General features: G+C 38.4%; 1 protein-coding gene across 4 annotated transcripts in view; it reads left to right on the top strand.

Annotated features, from left to right (window-relative positions):
* The window catches only part of CYRIB (CYFIP related Rac1 interactor B), a 102,173-nt gene that overhangs the window by 45,714 nt on the left and 33,602 nt on the right, over positions 1-22,857 (top strand). For all 4 annotated transcript variants that reach the window (XM_075023959.1, XM_075023958.1, XM_075023962.1 and 1 more), the window contains exon 2: positions 13,323-13,401. The gene's annotated coding sequence lies outside the window, so the exon portion shown is untranslated. The remainder of the gene's footprint in view (positions 1-13,322; positions 13,402-22,857) is intronic.

Raw genomic sequence — 22,857 nt, 5'->3', positions numbered from 1 at the left:
AAGGCAAATGCTTTAAGTAAAATTTTGGAGATAAGTATAATCCTGTGATCTTTGTCACAAGCAATCCCCACTGTCAGTGTGAATTCAGAAGTAATGTGGGATTGATTGCCTTGATGCCTGCCTTTGAATTCTGTACATTTGTGCCAGTTTATTTAATATTAGTTTTTTATGTACTTTAGGATGTAATGGGAGACTCCCTTCACCTACAAGGAGTTATTTCATTCACCCTTTTTCTTTGCAGATGCCTGTTCATATATGTACAACAAAATTGCTTTTACAGTTTGTATGCTATCTCAACATTGAAAGCATCCAGGAATGGCATTCCTTGATTTTTATCTCCTTGCTGCCATGGAAAGGAACAAACTGCCAAGACTTCTGTGCCAATAAAGAATACTTTTTATGCATTTCTTTGTGAGTATAGCTACATAGAGACAGTGTAAATTAAAGAATGTTTTAAAACTAGGAAGTACATTATCCTAGACTGACAGAGCAAATATTAGGTGTTGCTTAACTTCCCCTTTTAGTCAGGTAACAGTGGTAGGCTGAAAGCCTAGCCTGCACTTAGCCTTAATAAAACACAGCTGTATAAATTAATGTTTTGAATAGTTCTGAGTTAAGAGATTTATAAGAACAAGACTGGTAGCTGCAGATAATTCTTCATTTTCCCTAGCACCTCAGGTAAGTTCAAAGTTGACCTCATATTTGAATAATTTGCCCATGGACTTGCTTTCATATGCAGAGATTTCTCCTAGAATTGTATTATTTCAGCATGGTCTCTTTTCCTTAAATAATTGCAGGACAGTTTTTTATGCCTTTCCTAACTAAGCTGAGCGTCTGGAACTGCTTGCTCTCTGCCTGCAGAAATGGAAAAAAAAAACCCCAAACTGTGCATGTGGACAGGTTTTGGTTTCTCTAACTTACAATAGTGTCTATTTTAGTCTCTAAGTATCTATTTTGTAAATAGGGAAAAGTAGACTTGGTTAGAATTTTTGAAAGCGGAAACAAGTTCTTAAAGGTCAGTCACTTAAGAAGTGCTCGTTTTTCCTTAAAATATCTGGTTAGGCATTTTTAAAGAGGAGTAAACAGGCCAGAAATAAGTTTTTATTCTTCAGCACAGGGCTACAGGCTAAGGAAAAGGCTGAAAGCTATGAATTTGCATGCTGGGATTGGTGTTTATAGTAGTGACTTTGAACTGTGTCGGAACACTTCTGAGCGCTTTACTGATTTGAGTAATTCTGATAATGCTTACACATCAGAGAAGCCTGTTGAGGGTGAGTAAGTGTGCAGCTTGATGGCAGATGAAATTTGCTGTCAACAGATTCAAAATCATGAACAGTGACACAAATAATGTAACTTATTAAAAAAATTGTTAATTCTTAAGCTTTCAAAACATTTTCTTATTAAAAAAGCTTTTGGGGAGCTCTGAAATGCAGTGATAAATTCAGATTAAAACACTGAACTGTTATGTTGTTCTCTTGTAGAACGCATTTCTGACTGTCAACTTGTGAAAGGTACTGATGTGGCTGAGTGAAATTTAGAGTAATTTCTGTGTAAAGAGAGAAGGAGTTGTTTAGAGTTCTTTTTTTTCCATTGGAAATATCTAAAATGGTGTGAGATGTGAAACGTGTATCCTATATTTAAGCATTTTATTTACTTACTAGGACACACAGCTGAACTTTGATAACACGTAAAATTGATAGCATGAAATATTAATTCAATTTAAACAAGGAATTTTAAAGCTGCTGCTCTTCTGTGTGTGTGAGACAGTGGCTTTATGGAAGCCCAGGGCACTCTAGAGTACAGTGACTGTATTGAAAACCTTTTCATCAACTGAAGCATTCAGAAGAGAGAATAGATCAGGTATATCCATCAGTGGGCTGGTCTGTCTCTCATCTCTGTCTGGACTAAAGTACACTTCTCCTTTTCACCTTGTGTGTTTTTTTGTTTTGTCTTTGGTATTTTTTAACTTCCATGTCATTCTGCGTAAGCATGACTTAATTCTACTTGAGTTTGGATGCTGGGGAATGATCCCTTTTGTCATTCACCTGCTCTTAGCAGTGACATAGGCGTCTGAAAGGAAGTGAAGTAAGTATTCTGCCTTTGATCTTATGGACTATGGGCTTACGACAAAAAGTAGAAAGAGCTGCAGTTGGAACAATGTTGAGAGTTGTAGCCTAAACCCAGCCTTTAGGGTCCCAGCCTAAACCACTGCCTTTAGGTTGTAGCTTTTATTGGCTAGTAGAAAAGTTATAGCTATGTTTTTTGAAATAAATCTGTTTCAGTGGCTTGGCACTACCCCAGTGTACCTTTTTGGAACGGTGATCCTTGACGTAAGTGAGTGTTGAAGCAGCTCTTTCATATTATGGGCAGAGTGCTTAATGGCAGAAACTAAATGTCTGTAAAATAGTGTTTGATAATTCCTTATGATAATCAAAACTTTTTGATAGTGCATGTATAGGGGTTTATGGTAATGAAGAAATTGCTTTCTTATAGCTTGATTTCCTACCACGCATTGCTTTTGTAGTGCTGTGTACATGCACAAAAGCAATGAATGAGGCTTGAGAAACTGCCTTACAAATATGGGGATTCTCACAACTAGCATCTGTTAGTTCTCGTCAATGCTCTTCATGTTTGGTGCTGTTTCCCAGTATCAGTAGGATGTGATACCATCTATGGAAAGTTCTGTATGCCTAAAGTTACAGGTTTTTAAGCCACTTCTTGTGGGAATGGTGCATTTTATTTACAGGTCCCAAAGTTGGCAAAGAAAGTGCAGCTGCTAATGCCCTTTGCCATTCAGTAGGAATGTGACATGGAATCCAGGGTTAGAGAGATACCACCTTTCTGAACTAGCCTTGTGTCCCTACCTAGTTTCTTGAGAAAACTTTTTCTACATTCTGATGAGCTGCTCAGTAATGTCTTTGTTATTGTATATATTCTCTGTTGTGTCCTAAGTATGGTGTTTGTGATCTTGGAGAATACTCTGGCTGACCAACAAACTGAGAAGCTGATTGTACTTTTCCAGGGGTGGTTTATTCTTCAGACTCTTGGTACATGAGATAGGATAGAATTCGTGGATCCTGTTAATCGTTTGAGTCTAGCTCTGCATTGTCAAGACCACAAATTTATCTTTGAATCTAAGGTTTCCCCAAGGGAGCAGTTTTTTCTATAAATTTTATTTAAGTACACCTAGTAGAATGCAAGTTGTATTCTTACACTCATTTTTCATCTTAGAAAGTTGTCCTAATGTTAAAAAATAACACTGAACTTACAAGTACGTTCTAACTACAGGATGTCTTATGATACTCCACTGTAATAATCCAACAATAACCAGTGTTGGAGCTGGCTGACCTGGATGAAACTTGTTGGGTTTTTTTTGTTGTGGGGTGTCCCGTCCCCCGTCCCCCCCCCCCCCCCCAAGCCTCTTTGTGTTTAACATATGCATCTTTTCCTTTTTTTAATTATGTTTATTTATAATCTTTGTGAAAGCATGACTTGATCAGCAATTTGGAACACCTGCGTGATTTTTTTTTTTTGATTCAGAATAGTCTTAAAAAGATTTTATGGGCAGAACTATAATCCACATATTGAAGTGAATTTACTGTTTGTTACGTCCAGGATTACACTGGACTGTCTCAAATGATCAGTTAACTTCTTACTATCTGTAAGGCCTAAGAAGCTTAAGTTTTCAGCAGTGAAACAGTAACTTCCATTGTTTTTCAGGTTGACGCGTGAGAGTTTAACATGAATATCTTTGCCAGATAGGAATGCAGTATCTGATTTTTGGAGTCTGTACTGCTTCAGCATCTTCTGTTTGTAATGTGAAGTACTAAAGAGATTTTGAAGGTATTCTGCATGTGTGCTTTACCCAGTGTATCCTCACTGACTGCCTTGAGGGTCACTAAACAGCCACTTCTATATTATCCCCTTGAAGGTTTGTCCAAGGCCATCCTTACCAACTCTTGCTGTAGCAGAATTCAAAGACTACATAAGTGGCTAAAGTCCTGCTATGCTTAATGTTGTGTGTTTTGCCTCATTACAGATAAGAAACTGAGGTACAGCCATGTTAATTATCTGAAAGCAAATAGGAAGTTTGTAGTTAAAAATGGTGATCAAATGCCTGTTTCTCTAGTTACTGCAGCATTAGACTGAGTTTCTGTTGTTGAACAACTCCTAATAAAACATGTTTATAAGACAGAAGCAAGGTTAGTAATTCCCTGTGAAACTCCTTTAGTTTCTCTGCAATGATACACTGACTGAAAGTATATCCAAGTGAATACCTTCCATTCTTTCAGGTCTGGTAGATCTCAGTCATTGTTGTGTGTTGGGGTTTTTTTATACTACTTTTGCTGATAGTTGTATTTTTTTAATACTACTTTTGCCGATATTTGTATTTTTAAGCAAGTAACTGAATTTCCACAAATATGTGGGGAAATGGAGGCCCAGAAGACCAACATCCATTTCTAGATTTGGGTGATAAGACATTGAATAAGCTAATATTTGTCTTGTTATTAAATCTTTGAAAGCCAGATTAATTTTTATTGAAAGACAAAAAAGCTACTGAAAGACTCTTCATCAGCCAAAGGGGTTTTGCATTGCACTTCATGAAGTTGGCTTGCTTGTTTTAGTATGCTTTCTGTGACACTCATGACAGTACCATAAGGCAAAAATAATTTTCTAGTTTAGCCACAGTGACAAGCATATCTTTATTAATGAGATTTATTGTTATGTAAGTCTTCTCACTTCCTCTGTCTTGTTTTTGTCATATTCCAATGTTCAGAGATTGCTGGCAAATGTCTGCTGTGTTGGAAAGTTCCTGCTATAGGAGGTCCTGCTGTAAGAATACCTATAAATCATCCAGTTTTTTTGGCAGTGTCTTTGCCACATGAGATGTCCCTGATAAATTGCATAAGTTCATGAATGGCAATGCAAATAATTCCATAGTAGGTAATGTTTGTTCTAGCCCATGCTAGGCATGACAAGCCTCGAACTAAACCCTGTCTATCGTGAATGTTAACTAACTCCACTTATTCTGAGACTCCTTACAACAGAGATGATACAGAAGATTTCTGTAGTTGCACTGAGTGAATCTGAGGCCAAGAAGGCTTTAATCAATCCTGTTATAGCAGATGATTTAACTTCTCTGAGTGCTCTTAATTGCGTATGTGTGTGTAGCCTTTTCCTGTCAGCAGCCAGACACGTATGTGGTGTACAATTAATCTGTGCATCTGTACTAAATCCAACACACCCTGTAGGCACTGAATCATATTCCTTGTACAGCTCTGTAGGCACTGAATCATAGTCCTTGAACAGATGAGTACTACAGCACCACGTGGTAGATCCAGTTTCTTCCTAGAAGGCATGCATCTATGGTGCATGTGCACGCACTTTTCGTTTGTACCTCCTCCCAACCTGGAGCTTGCTTCTGGGCCTCTGTGATGTAATTCATGTAACACACTTCTGGATACCGTGTTTCTGAAGAGCTCCAGAATCTCTGTCTTTCATTTTGTTGGACATAAACCTCGTATGTGGCACTGCCTATGCTCTGGTTCTACGATGTGGTAAAGGCCCTGTGGGTTTCTCATGAAGGAGCAGCCTAAAGCATGCTCCACCTGTAGAGCAACTCTCTCATCCCATGGCTTGAAAGCACTTTGCAGATGGAGTCCCTGATCTAAATTCAGAGATTGCAGAAGCCAGGCACCTTAGTTTCAAGTCTATTTAAAATACTAGTACCACTTATCCCTGGTATTCTGTTACTCTTGAAATTCATGGTCCTAGGACTGTGTCTCAATGCCTGCAGGTACGTGCAGTGCTTGTACTGATAACACTCGTTGCATGTGCTTGCATATACTTGCGAACTGCTATGTATGCATGCCTGTTGTTGGAGTTTTACTTAGAGAGCAACTTTGTGTCTACTGGAATTACGGTAGGCATGACTCCACAGTGTGAATTTTGTTATGTGAATTTTATGTAATACAGTGCCTTTGTTTCATGTGTGTATTTAGCTTCATTTTTTCATGAAAAATTTACTTCAGAATCTGTTAGTCTTCAAGTAAGTCTTTCTAGCCTTATAGTAGCAAAAAAGCTTTGCAGTGTGACCAGTCTCTAAATAAAAGGTTTCTTTTCTACTTGACTGCTGTTCCAGGGTAAAGTTTGGTTTGCAAAAGGATGAACCGACTCCCTTGTTGCAGTCTCTAGAACATGTATGTGACTATTTGAATGTTGGTGTTTGTTATTTCACTGAAGCAGAAAAATATAAGACTTGTTCTTAAATACTTCCTTTGTTACTCCAAATACAGGGTAATATAGAAAAATTGTTGTGCTCCTATTTTGGCTGAGGTTGTAACATGCACATTAAATGTAGGAAAAATGCCTCTGGAGATGATGGCATCTGCAAGTACACTTTGAACAAAGATCTTGTGCTCTCTTAATACAGACCTAAATGGGAGGGTGTGGGAGTGTAAGAATGGCTTAAAGTTCATCAGATTTCCTGTGCAGAAACAGGAGTCCAGTTGCCTTTAATGTCCTTCTAGTGAGAAGCGGATGTAAAAGCTGAGATAGTCTGCAGACAACCTTCTGAGGGTGAGACTTCCTACTCAAAGTCTCAAACATAAGCTCTGCAGTATCTTTTTTTTTTTTTAAAGTAAATATTGGATCCTAAAAAGATCATTCAGACTGTTTAAGCCCTTAGCTTAAGCTATTTACACATCAGATAGAGAAGGTTAGGTACTGTAAACATGGCTAAGAACTGGAAGTAATGCCTGCCTCTCTGTGGACTAGATAACAAGCTTGTTTAAATCCAGCTGATTAGGAAACAGGAAAAAAAAAAGGATATGTTGACCCACTAGCCAGATCCAGAGCTTCATAGCATCTCTCCTTCTCCCACCTCTCTTTCAGAGTTTTTAAATAGCAGAGGCTTTTGCATAATAACCTACAGATGGTAGCATAAGGGGAACCTAACTCTAATCTCTATTTGAGTAATCTTGAATTCAGCATCTGCTTGTGAGCCAGGCTGGTGCCTTGCTCAGCTGAAGCTGGGACACTTTGAGAATAGGGACTTAAGGGGTGGATCCAGGGAAGACTTAGCACAGCAGAAGCTCGTGAGAAGAAATTTTTGTGGGATGGGCAAGTCCTTGGGTTTAGTCTTTGCTTATGGTAGATCTTTGTTCAATGGAAACCTTAAACTGTTTGTGGAGTTGGGGAATATGCAAATTCTATCCTCTCATTACAAGCCTTAACTTATTGAAGAGTTCATATAGATTGCTCGTACCTTTAACCATTACAGCAGGCTCTTTGATAGTAGTCCTACTGGTCTGCTGGTTTTGGTCACACACAGACCTTCTCCTATTGTGCCTCTGCACAGAGTAGAAAAACTAGGACTGGTCTGGTGTTCGTTCCATGAGTTAATTCCTGCTTTCTACAGTGTAATTCAGTTCCTTGGTCAGGTGTTCTGTATCCAAGGAGCAAACACATAGTAAGTGAGATCTAGGGTCAAAAGATATGTGGCATCTGTACTTCAGAACGAAGAAATCTTCCAAGTTGTGCTGTTTCTCTATATGGCTAAAAGTTTGCAAGTCAAAGCATACCTATCAGTAACTTGCTTCTGCCATCTGATTGCCAGAATTATCAGTGGGTTTGCAAGGTTTGCACATTTCTGACCAACTTTTTATAAGTTATGTGTTATAAACGTAATTGTCATCTGCTTTTGTGCTCTATCAAGAACATTGTCACACTAGTAATAGGAAAAGATTATTCCTGTTTCAGTCTGCATAGAACTGTACGTACCTGCCCTTTTCACCCTTCTATGGAAACCTCTTCCATAACTAATGTGGAGAACATGTCATCTGTGTCCCGCCTCTTCATCTCTGAGTTGAGTCACTCTGAGGACTTGAGCTGCTCTCTAAAGAGCAGCTCTATTTTAAAGGGGAACTGAAGAAAATATTGGTTATGGTTTTTTCAAGTCCTGCCTCAAAGATATTCAGATTGTCCATGGTTAAACAGTCTGTCTTGCATTAGAGTATTCAAATGATTGCTATCATTACAGTTACACTTCCACTTCCACATTTGTCTTTGAAACATGGAATGTGCTAGTTGTAGGGTTGTGGAATAGGTATTTAGCAGTTTCAGGTTTTTGTTTTACGCAAGAGCTACATTCTTTCTACTGCTTCATTTATGGTAAATATAGGCATAGGTTCCAGAGCTCTGCGAAGCTGGATGAATGAGGACTTGAAGGTAAAAAATGGTCTGATGGTAGTCAGAACTTCTGAAGTGTGAGCAAAACTCTCCTGGATCTGGAGCACATATTATTCGCTTTGTAATTAATTAATAATTTTTAAAAAGCTGATAAGGGTAGTCATCTTGTAAGATTCAGACCCTCTGTAATACTCGGAGTTGTTTTGAAAACCTGTATTTTTAAGGGTAGTTGTTAAACCATGCAACACTATTGAGCTCATAATGTTAAGTCCAGTGTTTGAAAGCTGAGATGTGGCACTGACAGGAGAAAAAGTGTTAGCTGTTGGCAATCCTTTCTATGATTTTGGAGTCCTTGACAGAGGAAAAGCAGGTCAGTGTTCTGTTTGGTAAATTACACTTCAATTAATGCATTGTGTTTGACCAATAATACTTCAAACCTGGGCCAGATGTTTGCTGTGGGCACAAGGGAAGGTTATGTGTGAGTCTCTTCCATCTCTGTCTTTGCAGCTCTGAATTAACTGGACAATCTTCACACACAAAATTAGCTTATAGTACATGAATATGTTTTGATGCTTTCCAGCTCAAACCTGTAAGGAAGATCATATTTAAGTCCTGTAACTGATCATGTTCTGGTGAATGAAGGAAAGTAGTAAATTGACGTTGGAAATGGTCATGGTATCTCTTGAGTTACTATGGTGTTACATGGAAGCAGAGCTGGGCAATCTTCTGGAAGCAAATAGTTTTAACTTTGTAATGTGTTGTAGCATCATCGTTATTAACTGTATGATGTACAGTTGAAGCTCAAACTATTGAGTTTTAGTATCATTATTTTGATCGTAAATGCTCAGTTTCATTGCTGTCCTGAAAATAAAGGAATGAGAACTTAGTTTTTCAACCCTGTAGAAGTAAACTACTGGGGATATTTTAATAGATGTCTGACCACCAATTCCTCAAGTCACAGGAGAATTTCCTCTGTCAACTGAAAGTTAAGGTTTTGGCAATATGTGTTTGTAAGGGGTGAAAAAAGTAGTCCATATCATTTTAGTGAGGAATAAAATTCTCAAGTTTTGTTTGCCATGGTGCTATCTTTGTGAATTCTAGTATTTACAGGTTTTCCTATTTTTGTAGGGCACTGGATGTGTTGCTTTCTGCCTCTTCTTTTCATAGCTGCCTTACTATGAAGAGTAGTGTGTCAGAAGCTCTGCAGGGATTATTTTGACTGCTCAATTTGTGTGCTGTCTTATGTCTTGCAACAGAATTCTTTATAAACTACCATAAGCCTTCTAACACTTAGTTTCATGGATCTTAATGATTATTTTTTTTTACTCTTTTTGTATACTCTGCTTTTCAGATATGTCTTAACCTGTTGATGGGCTGCTGTCACTAGCAGTCTGTTGCAATCTGTGTTGGGGAGGATACAGGACCTTAAATCCTCATTGCTGTCTCTTCTGTGCTTTCTATGTTTTGGGCTAAGCAAAGTCAAGCACAGACAAAGATGATGTGTGTAACATGATTTTAAATGTGGTTCGTATCTATACAACAGTGTTGGGTATACAGGCTAGGTGGAGTTATTCCTAAATGTACTTTAGACAAAGATTTTGAGTTGAAATAACCTGCATATTAAGTTGTGAAATCTACATTCTCTGGGCTTTTGAAGATGCTGTGCAAGTCACCAATCACAGAGGAAATGAAATGGCATCTCAGGCCAGTGCAGATGGTCACCTTGGTAGTGTCCTTGGGGGGTGGGTGTCTGACTGGAGCAAGGCAGAGGACTGGAGTGCGGATTATTGGGTTGGCAGTCAAGTATTTGTGCAGGATTTCAGGAAATGCTTTGACCTCCGTTTCCCTCTGCAACTCAGCCCTGAGTCATCCCTGTTACCTGCTGGTGAGGACTTACAGCCAGCTCTGACACAGGGCTTACCTGTGCTGTGAGTGCCACTCTTGCTTTCATGGTGGCAAAGGTTGCAAAATTATTTAAGATAGCTTTAAGCCCCTACCTAGAAACCGCTCGTCTGGCAATAACTAGCTGTTTTGCCATGGTGTTTCAGCAAACTGTCTTGCATGGAGTATGCTGAATCTCTCAGTAAAACCCATTAACCCGTGCGTTACTGGCTTTACCATTCTCCCCTGAGAACATAACCATTAATAAATTTCTCAGAAGTGTTCTTCCTTGTAGCTCAAATGAGTGCAAAACATGGAGGTTGGGAAGCAGTGGCTGTGATTTTTGCCTGTTGAAATGTCTGCCAGAGGAAAACGAACACCATGCAATTCACAGAAGACTCTTTGCATCTTTATGGTTAATAGTTTTCTTGAGCATGAATTTTGTATGGAGAACAAGATTTAATCAGGTGCTGTACTTCAGAGTCTAATTCCACCTTCCCCTTAAGTGACAAAACTAATGAAGTAAGGGATGGTCGCTTAAATGAATAGGTGAAGTCTCCCTAATTTACCAGGAACAAGTAGATCTATTGTCTGCTTCCTTCTTTTGAACTCATCATCCTACAAAGCTACGCCAACACAGTGTGTGGAGGGCAAGCAAGGATATCTCCTGAGAATGAGCTTACTCTCTTGTTGTTCACCTGCTATTCTCATTAGCCTGTCAAAGAACAGTGTTAATTTACTTCACAAAGGTCTGTTGAAGTAAAGAAAATTAATTTTTGAACAAATATTGACTGAAAACTAAGATGGCAGCTAACTTAGTTTTTCTCAGCTGTGTTATTTATACTGTAGCTTACAGTTTGGGGATCTATTATTTAAAAAAAAAAAAGAGAAAAGAAAAAAAATGCTCTTGACTGGTTTTATCAACTGAACCAGATTAATCTTGATCATGTATAAGGAATGGTTGCCTTTAAAGCTGCGGAGGTCTTCCAAAGGGACCACATATCTACAGCCTTCTGTGTGTACCCCCGCTTCAACACCCCTGTCCTTTTGATGTACAGTGCAGCCCGGTTGCTCCTGGCCAGCACGCCTTGTGTCTCCAGTTCCTCCTGTCTCGCCAGACTTTTTTCTTTGCCCAGCACTGGCAGATTACATAGTCCAGCACTGGCAGATTACGTAGTCCCCCTGCATGTGGATGTTTCCATGATCCCTCCAGTCTGCTGTACCTGCTGCTGTTCTGCCAGATTGACTTTTTCCATCCAGAATTGCTGTGCAGCTGTAGCTGCTGGCACTTGCTTCTCTTTCTCACCTGAAGGCCAGTCTGCAGCAATGGGTTGTCAGGGAAAAAACACAGCACGGGAGATGCTGAGCAGCCAGGAGAGGGAGCAATGCAGAGCAGTGTGGAACTGGTGGGGCAGAAGGGTCTCCAGCAGGCTTAGATAATTGCTGTCAGTAAAACAAAATCCTGCGTGCTACTTCGGGTAGTTATGAGGAAGTTTAAACACTCGAATTTGGCAACATGATGGTATGTGCATTGGTCCCATGGAAGTGTAACACAATTTTTCTGTTTAATGAAATGATCAGTCATGCTTGAAAAAAGTTCATTCTCTGGCGCTGAATAGGAAGCTTTTCATACTGTAGTGTAGCAGGGTAGAAGGAAGTATTTTTGTTGAGTATGTTGAAGGAAATTGCACATGTTGCAATTGTATAGATGGTCACTCAGCCAGCAGAACTTTCAAATTGTGTTACCAGGCTGTAGACAGTGACAGTGCTGCTCTGCTCAGCGACTTACCAAGCAGTGTTTGAGTGTAAGACCTTATGGCTTCCATTCCGAAGTTTTTAACCGAATTGTTAATTTTATACAGTTGCTTGGCAAGAGGACCATGAATGAAAGGGACTGAAATAGGGCAGTGGAACAACTGTTAAAACAAAGCCTATGCTTTAACAAAGTGAATAAGGTGGCTTGGATGTTTATTAGATTTCCTTTTCTGCAAGAGAGAGTAGTGCTTCATACAACATTTGCAGGAAAAAAATCAAACAATATTAATTTGCTAGGTACCTGCTTATCACTGCAAAACAGCATATTTTTTATTAAATGCTTGTTGATCAGGATTATCTGATGTAAGAGGAGCTGCTGATAGCTGATTAAATACAAATTAACACTGAATATTTCATGCCTCTTCAGCTGGATCTGCAATGACATGACAGGGATTTTGTATTTCTAAAACAAGTTTATGCTAAAAACAGATGCGTTGCAGAATGTGCTTGACTTTGCTGTAGAAGCAGAAAGAAAATTGTAGTATAAAATGGAATGATCACTCTTTTAAAGAAACTTTGAGATGCGACATATTGACAGGGTGGATTCTGATACCAGGAACAATACCTGAAGTAGGAGCAACAGTGGTTTTACTGGAGATAGGTTAAGCGACGACACTCAAATATTTAAATTAGCTGAAATCCCTGAAACAGAAGCAGCCTACAAAACCCCAAATGGAAGAGGCTTATCAACCTTTCACCACAGCAGAAAGGTGCCATTTTTGGCCAGTTCATCATCCAGTTACTGTACTAAAAAAGGTAGACTGTTTGCTAGATGAACCTACTCCAAATGAACTTAAACACCCTTCAAATGCTTGTAATAGATCTCAGTGCCACATTTCCATAGGAAATGCTGTTCTGTCTGACCATACGTTTACTAATTTTCTAAACCAGAAACTTAATTTTGAAGCAGGAAATCTAAGTAATCCTGGAGTAAGTTCAGAAAGGTAAAAACTGCCATTGGCCAAATTTGTCTTTAACTGATGAAAACTGTAGCATTGAAGCATTTTTCCCTGCATGCAATATATATGACACTGTAAATAAAACTTGAACCGAGACCTACTTTTTTCTGCTGCAATTATGTGTAACTTGGCTCAGTAATGCAGGGATGTAATGCTTTCTTTTTTTTGGGCTGTAACTATGTGTAACTTCGTAGTGCTGAGATGCAGTGCTCTATTTCTGATGCTTGTGATCACGGATAGCTACTTGCCTTACTGAGTCACAGAAGAGTTTGTAAGGATGCCACTCCATTTGCTGGTAATGTCACTTCCATAAAATCACAAGTGTTTTTGAGATTGGCATGTTGTATTTGCATTCCTGAAGATTTATGTAGTTTCCTTGGCACTGCAGAGTTAACTTTGATTTACCTCTGTCACTGGCTTATGTAATTGAAATACTGTGTATTGTTTATGTTTAATGGTATTCTTCTTTTCCTTCAGATTCTGAAGACGAGCTGCTGCATCCGTAATCTGAGGAAGGGAGTTCTCTGTTAAGACTGCAAGAAGATACTACCAACTGGTAAACACTTCCTTAGGTGTCTTTGCTTATAGAATGTTTCTTTTATGTTTTACATAACATTTGAGGCCAAGGAGTACAAAGTATTTTGCTCTATTGAAAGCAAGAAGTAGTTCATGTGTTTTTTGGTTTGGTTTTGGGTTTAGGGTTTTTTTTTGGTAATTAACTGTAGCTTACCAGACAAAAGGCTTAGTAGCAGTGGATAACATGTGGGTATTTAAACTGGAATACAAAGTGATTAAATTCCTTCTATCGCAGTAGAAGAGAAAAAAAGACTAGCCTTTTTTCTGTAGTGGGACGTTTAACATTGTCTATTTGCCTTTTCCACTGAGACTAATACAATGTATTTGTACCTCTTACTATATAAAGACTATTCGAAGTGTGATAGTGCAAACACTGAAACTTCAAATCTGATGCTTCAGAGCCTGGAGAGAGAGAAAAAAAGGAAACTTTAACAAAATCTAGTTTAGAAGTTGAACATGGCTAAGCATTCTAGTTTGAGTGTCCAGGTGCTTTGGAAGATGCCATTAATGTGCTTGTAGTTATTCTGTGGGTGTTTGAGGCATAATTTCCACTGAAAATAATATATAATGATAAAATTAACTGTGTATTATAATTCACAGACATTTAAAGTCATCTGCAGGTTCAGAATGGTAAAAGGATCATCAGTGAAGAGCTATAACCACTTAGGAGTTTACCAGCCCGTAAGTTAAGAGGTTGAGCTACACTGTTACAAGGCAATCACAAGGAAACATGAGAATTAGGACATCTGAGCATGCCTTGACATATTTAAATCATATGCACATTGATAGTAGCTACGAGATTTATATCTCACTTCTCAAATACTTAATGTTGTAAATGAAGTAGCAGTCTTCGGTATGGCGCAAGACATCCACAAAGTTGTAAACTAAATATTCATTCAGTTTTCCTCTGTGATTATCCCTTAAATTATACCTTCTATAAAGCTAGAATTCTACCCTTCTGTTTACTGCTACCATTGGAGCTATAGGGCTAAGTAAATTCATGTCAGGAGAGGGTTCTTAGCCCAGAATGGGGTGATGCAGCTGGGTCCAAGGATTAATGTGAAAAGAAGCAGCATCCTAGCCACTAAGGAAACATTAAGCTTTTATGACCCAAATATTTACAGATGCTTTGTTAGTCTTCGCAAGCCAGTTATTCTGCCTAAATTCTATAAGCAATCGAGGACAACTTTATGAAGTTGTGTTGCTGTTGCTAATAACCAGGGTTCACAGAGAGTACTAAAATACTTTGTTCTGTTATTCTGCCACTCTGCCAAACCTAGACTAATAATAGAAAAGTTTTGAAGGCTTATAGTGGTCAATAATGTGCATCTGTCAGAAATGACATAGTGAAAACAATGTTTGACTTTATGTAGTCTTTTTTTTATATAAAGATTACTTGTATAGTACAGCTATTTGTGAACGATAATTTCAAGAGCTTTGTTGCCTGGGTCTGTAAAATAGCAGCTTCTGAAACTAAAATGTGTATGAGACTCCTTCCCAAGTACTCAGTTTGAAAATGCATGTCCCTCAATTTACAGGAGAAACAACCTGTGGCATGTAGAATGTCACAATTTGAGGTACTAAAGCACTGCATTACCAACACAAGTTTTGAACCAAACTGTAATTATCTGATAGTAATTTTTAAGTTAATCTTTTGGATTATTCTGATCATATATGATGTGAACAAATACTGTATCTCTGTCACTAAATTGGAGTGCATAGCTTGCTCCATACAGAAAATTGAAAATCTCATTAGCCTAGCAGTGAGGGGTCCTCTGTCCATTTCCCTACTTCAGCTTCCCTTCCCACTCCATCATCACTCCACCTTGTCTCTGAGAGAGGAGTTTAACAGGATGGCCATGCTGCGTGAAACTGGGTAAATCTAGAAAATAGGTCTTTGTCTCTAACTGTGGTAAAGTATTTGTCTTAATTCAGCATTTCCTTTAGGACCAGGAAGTGCTTTTTAGCTTGGGAGTAGTGCTGCACAAACTTGATTTTGCTGTTTCCAGCATTAACTTTGGTCTGGGAAGACATGAGCTGAGAGCACACTGAACTGTACCACATTTTAAACCTGATCTGGGTCTCAGCACAGGCCCTCAGCTCTGGTAATATGCTGAAAAGAGAGTGTGACACATGGACACCGCGTCCCTTGGGGCAGAGTGTGTCTGGGTCTTGCATGACTGGTGCCAAGATAGAAATATTGAGCCAGCTGGACCTTGTTGTGGTGCAGACTAGCCCAAACGGTTGTGTAAGACGTGTGCCTATTTTATCCAGGTGGTATTTCTTTTGGTTATGATGTTTCAGCTGTCCATTATCACAGACACTGAAGGACATACGACATTTTAGCATTTGCCCTATTTTTCTTGTGTTAGCTTTTCTTTTTCATTACATTAACTTTAGTTGTATGGGATTATTTTTCCAGAGTATCAGTCATTCAGAAAAGATCTCGGTAATTATCTCCTGCTTTTGAATATAATCTCTGATAATTATTCATTCTTATTTTATAGCTTTATCTCTCATATGCAGCTTGAACTTGTCTGCATGCTTGAAGATTTAAAAATCTTTCCATGCAACTTAAAATTGTTCCCCTGTAATGATGATGGGGAGGTGTTTGGCGCAAACTGATTAACATGTTGTGGAGTCCTGTTCCAGCATTGATACTGTGGTGTTTGTGGATTAACAGGTTTTGCATTTTGTAGTAATTTTAATAAATATGAAAACACCTTCAGTATTATATTTGCAAAGTGGAAGCAAATGCATACCTGTCATTTTCTTATTAATTTTGAGAACTCTTTGTTGTGGCTTGTATAGCTCTTATAAGAGTAGCATTTGTCTGGCTGACACATCTTTAAATGTTGTGTTTCCTTGTGGGGAGAATCTTTAAAATCTCTTCGGTAACAATGTCAGTATTTTAGTGCAAATCCCATAATATGTATTAAACTTAAAAGGAGCAGGAAAGTTTGTTTCTAGTTGTCTCTGTACCTGTGTGCCTACAAAGGTTAGAAGTGAAGACCTTCATTCAGAAGAGATACTGTATTGAGTAAGGCCATATTGCACGTGTTACAGGCTTCTGTATGGCTTTGGCTGTCTGGGAAGTTTATATAAAGTCAAATGTGCTGCAAGAAATATAAAGCAAGGTTCTGTTTTGTTTTGCTCAATGCTAAATGTTTCCTCCATTAAACAAGGAAATAGGTGTTAAAAAGGGTGCAGCTTTTAATGTGTGCTTTCAGGAGGATTTGTTCCATTTGGGGAAAACTATGTAACCAACATAGAAAGTGGTGAAGTTACAAATGCTTCTGAGCAACCTGAAAAGCTTTCATGCAGAGCCTACCAGATACCAACAGTAGGGTAATGTGGGAACCATCGAGGTAAAAGAGTAATCTGTCACAATGAGGTTATATACTGTAAATACATGAAGAAAAATGAATACCTTTCTGACAATTGAAACCACTTTTACTTCCCATTTGTGCCACAAGTTAAAACCAATCTCCTTTGGTAGTGTTGCTCCAAATACATTGCTGTAGATTTGCCTATAAACTCTATTTGCAGTTCAGCAGAGCTTCTTGAATTGATTTGTCATCCATGTGAAAGTGAGTTTGTTGAAATGGTTCTTATATGGACGTTAAGTACCTTTTTGTGGTTTTGACACTTGCTATAAAATATTTTGGTAGAAATTCTGATCATGTTACTGATGTTCTACCAACATGCATTTATTTTGTATTAATCCTGGTATCTAAGGCAAGAAAGAGGAATAGCTGACATTTTTTTTTAGGCCAAACTAAGTTGTCTTCTATTTACTTGCTGTATTTTATCTTAGGGCTAGTTTAATGTGGCTGACTGCGATACCATGGGAATAGATTGAGGGGCTAAAAGCTTTTATGCAATCCTGTGGTTTTTGAAGTCTAATAGTACGTATTAGCAATGAATGTAAACAACTTGCCTGTGCTGATGCAATGTAATGTGGTATCTTTGCTCCCACAGTGGATGTAAAATTACTTAAAACCTTGAATGAAGATGGTAGTAATCTGCAAATGATGAGTGAGAGTGGGTTTTTTTTACGGTAATCAAGCAGAATTCAGCGTAGAGCTCTTCCAAAATATCCTTCCTATACGTGCAGCAGTACTACTGCAACAGTTAGTAGAGTAAGTTTAAAAAGTGAGTTTTGATAATGGCACATTTAGTAAACTGTGTTCTGCTTCAGCCTTTAACCATGCTGATTTGTTTATGAAGGTAAAGCTGCTATTTTTCTCTACCTGTAAATAGTTGCCCAGGACAACATGAACTGTTTAATTCTGTTTGTCCAATGAGCCTTCAAATCAAAGACATTAATTGCAGGGTTGTTTTGACTTTTGAAAAGTCGCTTTTAAACAGATGAGCAGAATATGTAAACTTTGCTCATCAGAAAGGCGTTTGACCTGAAAAACTATGCTTGTTGAGATGGGTGACTGGACTTTCATATTATGTTTTATGTGGTCTGTTCTATTGGGTTAATGTCAGATGTTGCTTATTTCACTTCCCGACTTACAGAAGGACTCTTAAATGCTTGTTAAAGGACATTTCTAGGTTTTGTGGGAGTGTTTTTGTTGGTTTTTTTTTTTAAACTCTGTAGGGACTTGGACTATTAACATGTAGTCCTTCAGATCTGGTTAATATTCAGTTTATTGCTTGACCAAATAACTGCAGTTTTATTATTTAGAATCATAGAATATCTCAAGTTGGAAGGGACTCATAAGGATCATCAAGTCCAACTCCCTGCTCCTTGCAGGACTGCATAAAACTAAACCATATGATTAAGAGCATCATCCAGGTGTTCCCTGAACTCTGACAGGCTTGGTGCTGTTAACTACTTCCCTGGGGAGCCTGTTCCAGTGACTGACCACCCTCTTAGTGAAGAACCTTTTCCTAATGTCCAGCCCGAACTTCCCCTGATGCAGGTTACCCTCTTTTAGCTTATTATGGAATTAATTTTGGAAATTATTGAGCAGAAATAGTGTGCAGCTGTTGAGACTCAGTATCATTGAATTAAGACCTTGTTGTTGTATGGCTTCTGTTTTTTGTTTTGTTTTTTTTTTTCCCTGACTGTTGGACAAAGCTGTTGAATACACACAGTGGTCCCTAGGAGCTGGGCCCAGACATCCCCATGTTATGTCTCTTACATTTGTTACCCTATGTTCTGTTATTTTTGTGCATGCTTCAATCTTAAATGCTACCTAATAGACAGTTGAGGTCACAGGTTAAAATAACATGGTTAGTTTTTTTTCCTTTCTGGACAGCTAATGATCAGTACAATTGTTTTGAGTATTCTTGTTTATCATTTTTACTGGCATCTAATCACCCATGTTTTTCTTTCTATTAGAATAATCTCAAACTTCTGTTACTGGATGTTACTGTTTAGCTGATCTGAAAAGCTTCCCTTTCCCCTCCCCGCCCCCACTTCTGTTTTTAATTTTAGCTGAAACAGTTACTAAAATCTTTCCGTGTAGGTGGAGCTCAAGGCACTCCTGGGCAAGCTGAAGGCAGCCTTAGTGGTATATGACAGTTGTTACTCTGGCCAGAGCAGAGTCCCGCACAGTGTTGCCTCCTGGTTTGTGCATGAATTAGGACCATGGAGGAGCTGCTTCTGCTGAGACTTGCTTAGTGGGGCAGTGCTAGGGACCTTGAGGGGAAGGAGTTAAAGCAAACTGCTTGGGTATCCACTGTAACCTGCTCAGTCTGAGAGAAGCACGTCGCAAAACTTACTGCTGTTGGTTTCCATAGGAAGGGCTTTTCAGACTTTTTGAAAGCTAATCTGTGTTCTTTGAAATCTGGACTAAACAAATCCATTGCCTCTGAGCAGCAGAGATGCTGTCTGTGATCTTCTAGAGCTGTAGTGTAATCAGCTTAGGTCTAAATTCATCTTACACTTTTAACTATCAGAGCATTAACTATGGCTTCAGCTCTCAATTTCTGATGCTGTTTACTGGTTTTACTGAGTTCTAACCATAAAAAGATGTTTTAGGTGGTGAGTTACTCACTTTGCTGGTTGGTTTCCTTTCATGATCGAAGTTCCTTTCTATTCATATGACCTAGTATAGTCCTGAGGAAAGTGATTCAGCCTGAGCGTAGAAATCTAGATTATAAGAAATAAGGACTCCTCTGTTTAAGTGTTACTGAATAGGGCTGTGGGTCTTGGGGTTGCTTAGAGCTGATAATACACTACTAATAATGTTGAATGGAAAAGCCCCTTTGACCTTTTCTTGTCTTACTGTTTTTATTACGCAAGTGTATGAGTATTGCTGCAAACTTCCTGGGACAGGGTATGGTTTTGTTTCTGTTATGCTGATATTGAGTGAGAACTCTTAGCCTTAAACTCTGCCATACTCCTAAGAAATTATATCATTTCTGTAGCTTAGATAAAAAAGCTGTTGAATCACTTGGTTGGTATTCAGCAATACTTTACAGCTGGGTGTTAACACCATAACATCAAAGGAAGCATCAACTGTAGAAAAAGAGCAATGCTAAGTAGTCATAGGGAAGTTAAACATGCAATGGATAGCAAATGGCAATATCATTTAATGTTGTAGAGTTATCCAGTATCTCTTCCTAGCTTAGGAATACCTAAGTACTTTTTTGAGGAGTGACAGCCTGAATGCTAGAGAATTCTTCAAAATTCTGCTCATGTTATATACCTGGTACTAAATCACTTCAGGATTTAGATTTATTAAGGTTCAAAAGAAGTAGAGGAGATAATATGCTACCAGAAATAGCAAGTTCAGTGTTTGAATAATTGATTATTAGACACAGGACTTGCTTCAGTAATTCTTGGAGGTTTTTTAAATTTATTTTTTTTCTTGCAGTAAAACAAGAAGTTGTGTAGTCTGGAGTAAAATATCACAGTTCTACTCCTCCATCCCACTGCCAGAAAAACACCCTCACAAGCAAACAAACCCACCACAAATTAAAAAGCAAAAAGTCCCATCTCTGTTTTCCTAAAAGTCTTTATTTGTCTTCATGTTACCCCACATTTAATATTCTCATGCGCATTAAGAAGTGAAAGAGAATATTTGTAAATATTTAAATTAACTTTCTGATTTGGTTAAAAAAAACCCAAAACTTGTACTTGGTCTTCAGTTTGGAGCTTTTTTTTTTCCTATGTAAAGCTTTTGACAAGATGCAAAAATGAGGATTATGATAGTTCATTTTACTGTTTCCACTAAGCCAAGGTAACGGTTCATTGTGGAAAACATACCTGTAAGTGGATGAAACGTAAATTTTTATGCTGAGTATTAGTCTTGTATATGTCTGAATATCCTCTTATGCAATACAGGCTTCTCAATTATCTGTGGTTTTCCCTCTTTTTTTTTTTTTTTTTTTTGATAAAACGGGTTTATGTATATAACCTTGTACCCTTTTTGTTAATCTATAGTGCAGTATCTAAACTTCCTTGAAATGTTTTCTTCAAAGTAAACCTCATGGCTCTTTGCTAGATTTCTTTTGAAGCCAGATCTTCAGACTAAGCTTTACAGAAACTGAAACAGTGCTTTGTGGACCTCACTTGGAGTATGCCAAGTAATTAGCTGCGCTCCTAACTTAGCACGTGGAACTGAGAGTGCTGCTCGATGTTTGGATGTGTAGTATGAAGAGCTGTATGCCAGTATGGCTATGTATAATATGAGTTATAGTGGCATAAATGCATTTTAATCTGTGAATAAAGGACAGAAAGCATAATGTATGCTTTTGGTATGTGTTTAACACAGGTGGAGAACTACTAAGAAAGCTTTCAGGTCAGATCACCCTTTCTATCATTAAATTATAAACCTAAACCACAGGTTTGAGTGTAGCAAGTAATACGAGTTACTATAAGACAACATTGAGAAATTATATAGGATAGGGAAAGGCTTAATATAACTCATAGACTTTTAAGATGCAATTTAGCTTTTGAAGGATAAATAAAAATGAATGAAGAAGAAAGATTTGAGCTGAAGCTTTCCTCAGCCAGAAGTCAAAAAGGTGGTTTTATAGTAAGCAACCAGCAGATTTGCTTTCTTATGAAGAACTACAGTAATTTTGCAGTAGTGATAGACTACCTTTGCATAGACTTAATCTAATGTTTGATTGCGATACAGATATAGCAGAATCTTTTTAGAATCACTGATGTTAACATTGAAGTTTGCATCTGTTTAGCATTGAACTATGGGTTCATCTGCAGATGCCCTGAAACTTCCTCTGAAACATGATCTTAGCTATGATTTATTTTTTATAGCTTAGCCATCTGTTATTGTTACTATAGTAAAAATCAAGTTTTACTGCTAAACATTTCTTAGCGTTCTTTTTTTATTACCCACAAGATGTGGGATATATTTGACTTGTGGTTCTGTTTTGGACTGGGCTTGGTTTTATGTTTTAATGTGTGCTTCTAAGAGTAACCAGTTTTTGGAGTGGTTTCCTCAAACTTAATTTCAAGTCTGCAACTGAAGCAAGAGAGCAGGAGTGTCTAAAAATTGCCAGAGCACTGTAGTCTTTGAGCTAGGTTCTGTTCTGTTCAGCAATATGCAAAGGGCAATTAAGATTCATGGACTGAGAACATCTGTGCCGTAGTCCACCTCTGGTTCGCACAGAGTTCAAGTTGGTGACGCTTACCAAGGGAAATCCTAGTGCAAGCTTGAACTTCAAACAAGCAATTTAAACATTTGCTCTGTGAAAGCAGTGGAGTGGATTGTTTTGAAGATGACTAGTAAAGCCTGGGTGCCTAATACATCACATGGAGTACCTGAATCCTGTGCAAACTTTCTTTAGTAAGTGTTGTAAGCTTTATGCAGTAATTCTTTCTGAAGTTTCCTGACAAGCTGAGGTACTGATGAAGTACACAGAAAGTAATTTAGATTCTTATTGCAAAGTTGTTGTCAATTCTTTCATACTACTCAATGTTTACTGTTCTTAATAGACAGGAAAACCTGAGTGTTGGAAAGCCTGCAAAATCACCATTCCTGTAGCAAATCTTGACTGACAGTTGCTGACAAGTTTATGCTTGTGTGTAGAGGCTTCTTAATTCAGTCGGGGTTAGGCAGAAGGTGTTGGTTTCATACTGAAAGTTAATGGTTAGCTTTTCTCTTCTGAAAACTGTTTTCATGTATTGCTGAGTTAAGCAGCATTAGTTCAATACGAGGTGGATGCCCAAAATGCAGGGCTTATTCAGTGGTTAGGCAGTGTATTGGGTTTGTGTGGCAAGGTTTTGGTAGCGGAGCCGGGGTTACAGAGGTGGCTTCTGTGAGAAGCTTCTGGAAGCTTCCCCTATGTCTGACAGACCCAATACCAGCCGGCTCTAAGACAGACCCACCGCTGGCCAAGGCTGAGCCCATCAGCGATGGCGGTAGCACCTCTGGGATAACAGATTTAAGAAGGGAAAAAAAGTTGCAGCTGGCACAGAAACAGCAGCCGGAGAGAGGAGTGAGAACAT

This window comes from Buteo buteo, chromosome 3 (assembly GCF_964188355.1).
Source record: "Buteo buteo chromosome 3, bButBut1.hap1.1, whole genome shotgun sequence".
Taxonomy (NCBI): Eukaryota; Metazoa; Chordata; class Aves; order Accipitriformes; family Accipitridae; genus Buteo; species Buteo buteo.
Note: the sequence above shows the minus strand (reverse complement) of the source record. Positions and strands in the feature narration are given on the sequence as shown.